This window comes from Struthio camelus, chromosome 12, assembly GCF_040807025.1.
Source record: "Struthio camelus isolate bStrCam1 chromosome 12, bStrCam1.hap1, whole genome shotgun sequence".
NCBI lineage: Eukaryota > Metazoa > Chordata > Aves > Struthioniformes > Struthionidae > Struthio > Struthio camelus.
Window position 1 is genome coordinate 26,519,367 of NC_090953.1, and position 10,054 is coordinate 26,529,420.

The 10,054-nt window shown below is 57.0% G+C and overlaps 2 non-coding genes across 2 annotated transcripts; one reads left to right on the plus strand and one right to left on the minus strand.

Annotated features, from left to right (window-relative positions):
* The first annotated feature begins 6,653 nt into the window (after window positions 1–6,653).
* TRNAC-GCA (transfer RNA cysteine (anticodon GCA)) lies at window positions 6,654–6,725 on the plus strand. Its single transcript has one exon. It is a non-coding gene; the product is annotated as a tRNA-Cys (tRNA).
* A 672-nt stretch (window positions 6,726–7,397) lies between these two features.
* Window positions 7,398–7,479, minus strand: TRNAS-AGA (transfer RNA serine (anticodon AGA)). The gene has a single exon. It is a non-coding gene; the product is annotated as a tRNA-Ser (tRNA).
* Between the last annotated feature and the right edge of the window lie 2,575 nt (window positions 7,480–10,054).

Below are 10,054 nucleotides of genomic sequence, written 5' to 3' on the forward strand. Positions count from 1 at the left end.
CGCACGCTTTTCTTCTCCCAGGCGCCTGCAGAGGCCCTTCCACCTCCTGCCAGAAAAGAGCCCAGGCAGGGCTGCATGCACAGGCAGGGTGAGGCACCTTGACCTTCTCTGTGGCCTTTTGCTGTGCTCACTCCAGTGTGGCCTTGTCTCTCTCGTACCGGGAAGCCCAGAAATGGACACAGCACTCCAGATGTGCTCTCACCAGTGCTGAGCAGAGGGGAAGGATCACACCTCCCTCAGCCTGCTGGCAACGCTCTTCCTAACGCAGCCCAGGATGCTGCCAGCCGCCTTTGCTGCAAGGGCACGTTGCTGCCTCAAGTGCTGAAGGCCTTCCGGGACACAACAGCTCTGCTCTGAAATAAGTGCCCGTGAGATACCAAGCTCCTGGGGAGCTGACAGAGCCCCTAACTGCTGGAACCAGAAACATGACGGCACCAGTGGAGTCCCTGCAAGGGCACCTGGCATGCAGATGCCCAGGGGCTCCTGCAGAGGGAGGAAGGACACTTTGAAGAGCCCTGTTCACTTGCTGCCAGGTGCGGACTGGCCCGAGAGGGAAGGCAGAGGCAACAGCCCTGAGTCCGCAGAAGAGCTCCACCTACTGCAAAGATGGTGTAACTCGAGCAGCAGTCCCTGCTGGGAGATGTGGGTGGTACAGCTTTGGGAAGAGTAATGCATGAACTGGGGGACTGAACAGTGACACGGGATGTGGCTTGGTGTTTGGCTGCATGCTTGTAAGTACGAGGCCTTGGTTTGCTCCTGAGCAGCCCCGGTGCTTCTTGCCTCCAGTGCCTCCTGTAAGTAACCACCTGTCTTAGCAAAAAAGAGACAAGGCCCGGAGTGTCTGATTCCCAAAGGAATGCCAGGTCTCCAGCTGAGATTCAGGCTCAGACGGGCAACTTGACCCTGCCTGTCAAGGGCACTGAAGGTGCCCTTCCACAGCTCAGCTGAGCACAAAATGTCCGCTTTTTGCTGCCGTGTCATTAACGCTCACCACTAAGGACGCGTTTTTGCCTGTCTGCTCTTCTTGGCACAAACATTGCTCTTGGGAGACGCCAGGCCAGACAGGATACTGAAGTGCAGAAGGAGCACAAGGACTCATCAAATCCATCTTCCCCACTTCATTCCCTAGTGTATTTGCTGACTGCTGGAAATACCGATTGCCACCCTCCCTGGCATACTGCCTTATGCCCTCTGCCCCTCCGCCCCCTACACCTCCCAGTCCTGCCTCTCCTCAGCAGTACAGCAACCAGTGGGAAAAAGGTTCTCGGGCAAACGGCCAAAGGGTTCATGTCCTCCTCTGGCACAACAGGCAGCCTGGTGGGCTTTCAGACCCATGGGAATATGTGGATGTCTAACACATAGTTCGTAACACTGCTGCTGTCTCCTACCCGGGGAAAATTAGGGCAGGCTGTGAAAAGCTGCTGCTTCCTGAGCACGCATGCAAGACCTGCTGAGTACATGGGCACAAGAAATGAAGACCCCCGCCCCCGAAGGCAGCTCTTGCGTGCTCTCCGAGGAGGGACTCAAGGCTGACCCTGAGAGACATCAGGGTGCCCTGATCACCCACTTACAGAGTCACACTCCTGTTCTCGGAAGCCCACAAAGACAGAAACCTCACCTTTGCCTGTGGACTTGATTGTCCTGGTTTTCTGTCTTTTTGTGCCTGTTGGCTTAGTTTTGGTGCGCTGGTATCCGTTTGGGGAGCTGCACTCAAATCGGGCAGTGCCCCATGCTTACAGGTGGACTCGCTGTGATGGGGGAGAGGAGGTTTTCCCTCCCCGGTTTCCAGCAGAGAGAGGTAAGCTAGGGACAGAGGGGAATGCAGAGGAACTGGTGGAGGCTGGAACTGGGAACAGCTCGTGCCTGGGTCATGGCAAGCCAGAGGTGCTGGGAGGTTTCCCAGGGAAGGGTCCATGCAGAGTGAGCTGGCAGAGCCTGTTGCTGAGGGCAAGGGAAGAGGCAGCTGGTGTGTGGGCTGGCTGACTGTGGCTGTGGCTGCTGCTTCTCTGTCCTGTGCACACACCAGAGTAGGGAGCAGCCAGGAAGAGGAAACAAAAGGCAAAAGAAAGACGGACACAAGGCTTGGTGTGGCCAAGGCTTGGTATTGACCCCGCAGGGGTCGATACAGGGCCCAATACTGCTCAACTTGTTCATTAATGACCTGGATGATGGGACCGAATGCACCCTCAGCAAGTTTGCTGATAAGAGAAAACCGGGAGGAGTACCTGATACGCCACAGGGTTGTGCTGCCGTTCAGACGGACCTCGGCAGGCTGGAGAAACGGGCAGACAGGAGCCGCAGGAAGTTCAGCAAGGCAAAGTGCAACGCCCTGCACCCGGCGAGGAATAACCCCAGGCACCCGGGGAGGAATAACACCCAGGCATGGTGGGGGCCGACCTGCTGGAAAGCAGCTTTGCAGAAAAGACCTGGGGGTCCTGGCACCCTACAAGCTGACCACAAGCCAGCAACGTGCCTTTGTGGCAAAGGCGGCCCACGGTAGGCTGGGCTGCGTGAGGAAGAGTGTTGCCACCAGGTCAAGGGAAGTGGTGCTTTCCCCTCTACTCAGCGCTCCAGAGGCCACATCTGGAGCGCGGTCTCCAGTTCTGGGCTCCGCAGTGGAAGAAAGAGAGGGCCCTACCGGCACGAGTCCAGCAAAGAGGCACAAGGATGATTAGGGGCCTGGAGAACCTCTCATATGAGGAGAGGCTGAGAGAGTCGGGACTGTTGAGCCCGGAGAAGAGAAGGCTCACGGGGCATCTTACCAGTGCGTATAACTATCCAACGGGAGGGTCGAACGAAGACAGACCAAGGGAGTGGTGCCCCTCTTCTCGGTGGTGCCCACTGACAGGGCAAGAGTCATCGCACACAAACTGAACACGGGAAATTCAGCTTGAACGTGAGAAAATGCTTCTTTAGCGTGAGGCTGGCTGAACATTGGAACAGGTGGCCCAGAGAGGTTGTGGATTCTCCATCCTTGGTTTTCCCTCCTCAGGTTCTGGCAGAGAGAGGTAAGCTCAGGACAGGGGGGAATGCTTTCCTGTGCAGAGCGGGTGGCTAACGGAGGCTGGCGGAGAAAGAAACACCACCACGAGTCTCCAGCTATGCTGCACAACATCTTTAATGAGCAGGAAGGAAAAAAGGAAAAAAAGCAGCACAGAGACCAAGACACATGTTTCCTGGGTTGAGTGAGGCACAGAGAATTGCCCGTTTCCCCAGGACAAGCGGCATGCAAAGCGTTTGCCTTTTCCCATTCCAGCTCTACCTTGTGGCAATCACATCCTACCTACAGCAATTCCTAACCCCCAAACCGTCCTGCCGTCAGCAGGAGACTCAGCAGAGCGGACGAGCACGAGCTCTTTCTCGAGGAGCTCAGAGTGCAGCAGAGCCAGAGGCAGCATGGCGAGGCCTGGCTCTGTGAGGTGGAGCTGGGAACTCAGTGCGCTCAGGCCTCCAGCCCTTTCAAGACCCCCACCAGATCAGCCTTTCTTTTCTTTCCTCATCTTTCTCTGTGCCCTCCAAATCCAGTTCTAGCTGCATGTCCCCGAGGGGCCTGCGGCTGGTTTTCTTAAAATGCACAACAAGCGTTACATCTCACCTTAAGGCTGGATTTGAGGGCCTGGCAGCAAAGATTTGCTTAGCCCACTGCTTATTGCCCCAGGTCCGGGTGCAGTTCTGGGTGAAGCAGCAAGGATGGAAACTGATCAGATTGTCACAGCAGAAAAAGATTGGGCTGAACAGAAGTCGCAGCAATCACCTCTTAACAACACACTGCGCGCATACAAGCTCCCACGCCCTCCGAGTAACACAGCACAGGGACGCTGACCCACTTTTGGAATACGACCCATTACGGTGGGTTTCAAGCACCGGTGGACAGGCTGGTCGTACCAGATTGCCAAAACAAACAGTTCAAGCTGCGTTCAAGGTGGCAGAGGATGCACTTGGCTATTTGGTTAGGGACGATCCGCTGGAGGCGCAGATTCTTGTGTGCAGGCATCCCTGCAGCTGAACACAGATCTCCCCCTTCTGCCTGAAAGAACCCTCGCCTTCCCAACTGCGCACAACTACCCCCTTGAAACGGGAAAGAGGTAAAGTCCCTAAACATTTCCATTCACCTGCCAAGCTGAGGCAGCCCGCGTATCAAAGTTGTGTCACCACCATGACAGCAATCCAGCCCACAGGAAGAGGAGAAGTGGGGTGTGGCTGACCTCGTTCCCCAGGGAAACTTGGGGAACATTCCCAGTATTCAGAGTTGAGGACATTGCTGGCGCTAGTCAGGCCACACCAGAGCCAGATTCCACTGCCTAGGGCCCAGGGAACGATAGCAGGTTCTGGACGAGGAAGAGGAGGGCAGAGAGCAAGGCAGGTCCCTGCAAGGGAGGAAGGGCAGACAGTCACTCCTGGGGATCTCCATGGGTATGTCCTTAGAGAACTTGACGGGGGCTTCATGCTTTGCCAGCCCGGGGCTCTGACTGGGGAGTGCAGAACCGAGGCGTGGGACAGTGACCAAAGAGGTTCCTGTGCCCTTCCCTGAAAGGGACTCCACACCCAAATTGACCCGTTTTCCTTAGCAAGTTCATCCCAGGGCCAAAAGCCTGGATGGCCTGCTTTTTTAGGAGTGGGTCAGAGCAGTGAGGCAAAAGCTCACAGATGTTTTTCCTGGGCCGTGGATGGAGTGGCCCACTCAAGGCATTTTAATTCCAAATAGGCTTTGACTCAGCCTCCTGGAACACATGGGAGCCCTCGTAACGTGGAAGAGTGGGGAAAACCCCCAAACTCCAGGGAAACGTGCGTCGGTGTGCTGCTGACTTGGGTGGAGACGGTGTCCTGGCTTCAGGCGTGCCAGCGATACCAGGGTTTTTGGCCTCGCTCCTCCACAACTGCCTCCTTCCTGAGGGACGTTTCCTGAAACAACTGGTGCCACTATGCAATCTCCTGCTCCTGCCTTTAAAGCTGTTGCCTTTCTGCTGCTGGTCCAGGGCCTGCGTGACTCAGTGCAGCCCAAACTGTTTCAGGTTGCAAGGGATCTCTGGCGGCCCTCTGGGCCAACGCCCCGTTCCAATCAGGCCAAACTTCCCAGCGACATCAGGAGGCTCAGGGCCTTGTCCGGCCAGCTTCTGAACGCTGCAATGAAGGGAGACGCCACTCTCCCATGGGCAGCCTCTTCCAGGGCTGTGCCGTGCTCCCTGTGACTTGTTCTTCCAAAGAGACAGTTGACATCTCCCTGGTTGCACCTGGAACTGTGCCCCTTGCTGTTTTGCTGTGCACCTCTGAGGAGAGCTTGGCTCTGCCTTTTCCATAACCCGCTGTAGCTGGTGGGAGACGGCAGTGTGATCCCCTCCTCCCCTCCTTGCCTTCTCCCCTCCAGGCGCCACAAAAACAATGCCTTCAACCTTCCTCATATGGCCTGTGCTGCAGGCCTGACCCTCAGCCTCTTCCTCTGCCACTAGCTCTCTCCAGGTTGTTGCCATTGCACTTGTCCTGAGGGAACAGAACCCAGTCTGGCCTGCTGTACAAACCTGCTGAAAGGCCCCTCTGTCCCACTGTCCAGGTCGCCCATAAAAAGCCTAAAGCTTTTTGGCATCTGGACTGATCCCTGAGGGAGGCCACTAGGAAGCAGTCGCCAGATGGCCCTTTTTCCCACTGAGTAAAGGCCTTTGAGCCCAACGGTCCACCCCATTTTCCCCTCACATTAGCGTCGTCAGGCTCCAGGCCGTAACTCACTGGTCTGGCTCGAAGGATGCTGTGAGAGACAAGGCCTTGACAAAGGCCTTGCTAGGCTCAAGGTGAACAGCGGTAGCAACAGCATTTGCAGCGGTAAAAGCTCTTCTTTATGTCCTTGATGTGCCCTGCCAGTTCCAACGCAGGCCAAGCTTTGCCTTTCCTACCACCATTGCGGTATGCCTGGACAGTGAGGCTCTATTTGTGCTTTCTCGCCTGTCCCTGTTTTCACCTCCTGTGCTAAGCAGTCATCCCTGACTCCCTCCACAAGCCCCCAGGGGTTACCTGAGTCCCAGCATGTTGCCCTCGTGGCAGAGGCTGGGGAGCTGGACGTCCCCATGAGGAAAGGGAGTCTGTGACCTGGAAACCTCCTTGGGCTGCTACAGAAGATTTTGTCCACTTCTCATCATGAGCGGGTGGGTTGTCTCTACCACAGCGTCACTTCCCGCTGCACTGAGGAGGAGGGGGACAAGGGCTCACAGGGCAGACATGCAGGAGGGTCAGAGGCCTTGAGCCAGCGATGGCTGGGAGAACAGGGCCCAGCCTGCATTTGCTACAGGGGCTCGCAGGGCCGGCCAGGAATATGGCAAAGCTACAGCAAAGCCAGGAACTGTGGAGCCTGTTTGGAGACTGTGGGACGGGGCCTGGTTGCCAAGGGCCCTGCCCTTGCCTGGGCTGTGCTTGCTCGCAGCTCCCAGCAGGGAAGCCGTGGCTTGCGTGCAGGCTGAGGTGGTAGAGCCTGTTGGTGAGGGCGAAGGAAGAGGTAGCTGGTGTGTGGGCCAGCTGTTTGTGGCTGTGGCTGCTGGCTGCCTGTCCCATGCACACGCCAGAGCGGGGAGCAGCCAGGAAGAGGAGGCAAAAAGCAAAAGCAAGAGGGACAAGGCTGGGCGTGCAGACGTGAGCATGGGGAGTCCAGCAGTGGTGTGCATGATGCAGGGGGTGTAGCTCAGTGGGAGAGCATTTGACTGCAGATCAAGAGGTCCCTGGTTCAACTCCAGGTGCCCCCTCCACTGCTGCTTTTCTTCCTGGAGCTTCTCCTGTGCCTTGGCGGCCTGCTTCCCCATCCCTCAGTGGGAAGGCTGTGGGGGACAGACAGCCCAGCATGGACCTGTCTCGGCTTCTCGTTCTCTGGGCTCTCGCCTCATGACACCCTTGGGGTTTCCCCTTTCCTTAAGGTGCTGCACCTCCCAGGGAGGGCAAGAGCAGCCCCTCTTCCTTCCCAGGGGCTGTGCTGCCACTGCTCTGTCGGGAGCTGGAGGGCATGAGCTGAGAGAAACCCACCGGGAAACCTCCTGCCCTTGTCTAGCACACAGGTCAGGGTCTGTGACACAAGAGGGAAGGTCTCCCAACGTCACCAGTTAACGCTGAGTCTGGCTTCCACCGGCTTTTTTCCCATAAAGTGGAGCTTAAAGGCTAAACAGGCTAAACGCACCCTTTGTCATCTCATCCTTTCGCACCTGGGAAAGGTGTGTTGTGCCTGCCAGGACTGCAGGAAGTTGGGGGGGGGGTGGGGGGAGGAGCGAGCAGAGCCGTAGAGGGAGGGTGGGTGTTTTGCTGTGTGACCGGGCTTGACATGCTGCTGTGCTGCTGTGCAGCTGCGCAGCTGGAGGGACCCTCCGTACCCGCAGGGCTGGTCTGGAGCGTGGCCTTTCCAGGCAGCCCAAAAGGAGATGGCGCCCCGTAGTTGGCAGGATTCGAACCTGCGCGGGGAAACCCCAATGGATTTCTAGTCCATCGCCTTCACCACTCGGCCACAACTACCTGCCCCAAACTGCTCTGCAGCAGTGAGCGGGTGCCCTGTGCTGTGGCACCTGGCTCCCGGGGAGTTTGAGGGCCAGGCTGTGCTGGGGCATGTCCTTTCCACTCTGTGGACACCACGCAGTCAGGCACCAGAGGCCCCTGCAGCCAGTGCTGGAGAGGCCTTGAGAGACATGGTGCCAGGGCGATGGCTGCAGCTCCCAGTGCCTGGTTGTCAGGCTGGCCTCTGGGATATGCTGATGCTGGAGGATGGTTTCACTCTCCCTCCGGCATCCCCATGGCGGGAGGGGAGAAAAGGAAGGGAGCAGTGTGAGGCATCCAGTGATGGTGGAGAGGAAATGTGTCAGGTGTATAAGAAGGAAGAGAAAGCAGAGAGCCCAGGAGTAGGAGTGGAAGGGGAAAGACTGCAAGGAAGCCATGGCCCAGCTCCGGCCTCCCCCCCCACCCCAGGTGTGAGGGTTTTGAGGTGATGGGGAAGAGCCTGGAGAGACTGTGAGAGGAGGAAATGTGTGTGCAGGGGGGCTGGAAGGAGGAGGCAGAGCCAGTTCATGAGCTGTGGGGAGCAGGAGGCACGCCTGGGTCCGCATGTGCTGGTGGTGCAATGGTGAGCGTAGCTGCCTTCCAAGCAGTGCAGGACAGGTTTTGTTCCCAGACAACACGGACAAAACGTTCTTCTTCCAGGTGCCTGCAGAGGCCCTTCCACCTCCTTCAGGGAAGTTCCTGCTGGAACACAGCTCAGCTTTCTCCAGCAAGCTCTCATCCCCTGAGGGGAGCCACTCCCCTTGTTGCAGCCTCCCTGCATGCGCAGGCAAGAGAGCATCAGGCGGAGAGCCTAAGGGAGCTGGCCCCTGACCTGCCACCATGGTGCCTGTGTCAAGGGGTCCGGTGGCCTCCCTGGTCCCCCACTTGCGTGGGGAGGGTTAATGTTGGGCATGTTTTGGGGGAGCAACGTCATGCAAGGCTGGCAGTGCTAGCGCAAACTAGCTTCTCCCACAGGGGCTCCTTTGTGTTTGTGAAAATGAGTGTTTTGTTTTGTTTTAACCCCGTACCAGGAAAAATGTTCGTTCCCCTTAGGCTGCAAGCATTTGCAGGGGGTCGAGGTGGGGCTAAGCTTTGGCAGATCACTTTAAAAAGCATGGGGACACTTTGGTGGAGAAAAATGAAAGCGGGACTGGTGGCATCAGTGGCATCCGTGGGGGAGCTCGACCCAATGGGCTGTGAAAGAGGGATAGAGTGGATGCTTGTGCTCAGTGTGGAGCAGACACCAGCTCTCCTTCAATTCCAAAAGTAACCATACCAGTCATCCCGTGTAAAGGCCAGATTTCCTAGGTAACGGTGCCGGGAATACCAGTGTTGGGTACAGATGCCGCACAACTGGGGCCACTGTGGGAAAAGCAATTAGAGGTATTTTATCTGGGAGGAGCCTGGGGTTGGAAAGGGAGGGCAAAGGCCAGCAGAAGGAAAGGTCTGGAAATGATAAAAGGGATAATGAGGTTTGCAGAGCATGTGATCAGCGCTGTCTGGGGTGACCTGCCAGGCAGCCCTGTGCTTGATCAACACAGCCTAAACCTGTGGACCACAAGCTAAACCTGCTGTTTTGCCCATACCATGCATGCCAAATCTGCTTCCACGGTCTTGAGGGCCACCAGAAGACAGGGACAGCGAGCGTTCTTTCCCTGGGGGAATGAACGGGAATGGGGGAACCCCGGGAACGGGGTGGATCAGTCATGCTCGTATCACTGTGTCCATGCGTTTTGCAGGCCTGACAGCACGGACGTTTCACCATCACTTCCTAACAATCACGAGGACAGCAGTTGGAATCCTGCACCCACAAAATGAATACCCCAAAAGACACTGAGAGGCTGAACAGAGTGCACAGAAAGCAGGTCTCCTTGCAGCCTCCCCAGGAGCACGAGCCAGTAGGTGGGGATGGTGAGAGCTGCTTTCCCAGAGGATAAGGGACCTGGGTCCTCTCACCTCACCTCTGCACCCTTTCCCAGATCTTTCCCAGCTGAAGGACTTCTCTGGCAAGTCCTGGCCCTGCCTGCATTTTACTTGTTGCTGCTCATCCCCTCACACCCACACCCCAGCAGTCAATCTTTTATGTTACCTGCTTTTAGTCAGAGAGGAGACATGTAACCAGCAAAGAGGAACACTTTCACCTGAGCAGGCACTTGAGCCCTGCACCCCCAGAGAACCAGCCAGGGGCTCTGCCAGCTGAGCTTCCGAGCCACACAGGTGGGCTAGGAGGTGATGCTCAGAACAGGGCAGTGAGGATCCCAGCACTGATGAGCAGATCCCAGGCTTATGGGATAACGTCTACGGAGGGAGGAGAGGTAAATACCAGCATCAACAGTTAATTCTCCGTCCAGGATTTACAGCGCACGGAGCCTGGAGAGAGACTTCCTTTCCTCCTTCCACTGTTTCTGCCCAGAAGGGGTTTCTAGTCCCTGGGGGTGAAGTAAAACTCAGAGCAGGCGGTGTCCCCTGCACACAGCCAGGCCCTGTGCTCTGACTGGGGCAGTCAAGCACATTCTGATCACTTGGCTTGTGCAGAGCAAACCGGAACTAGCTGGGT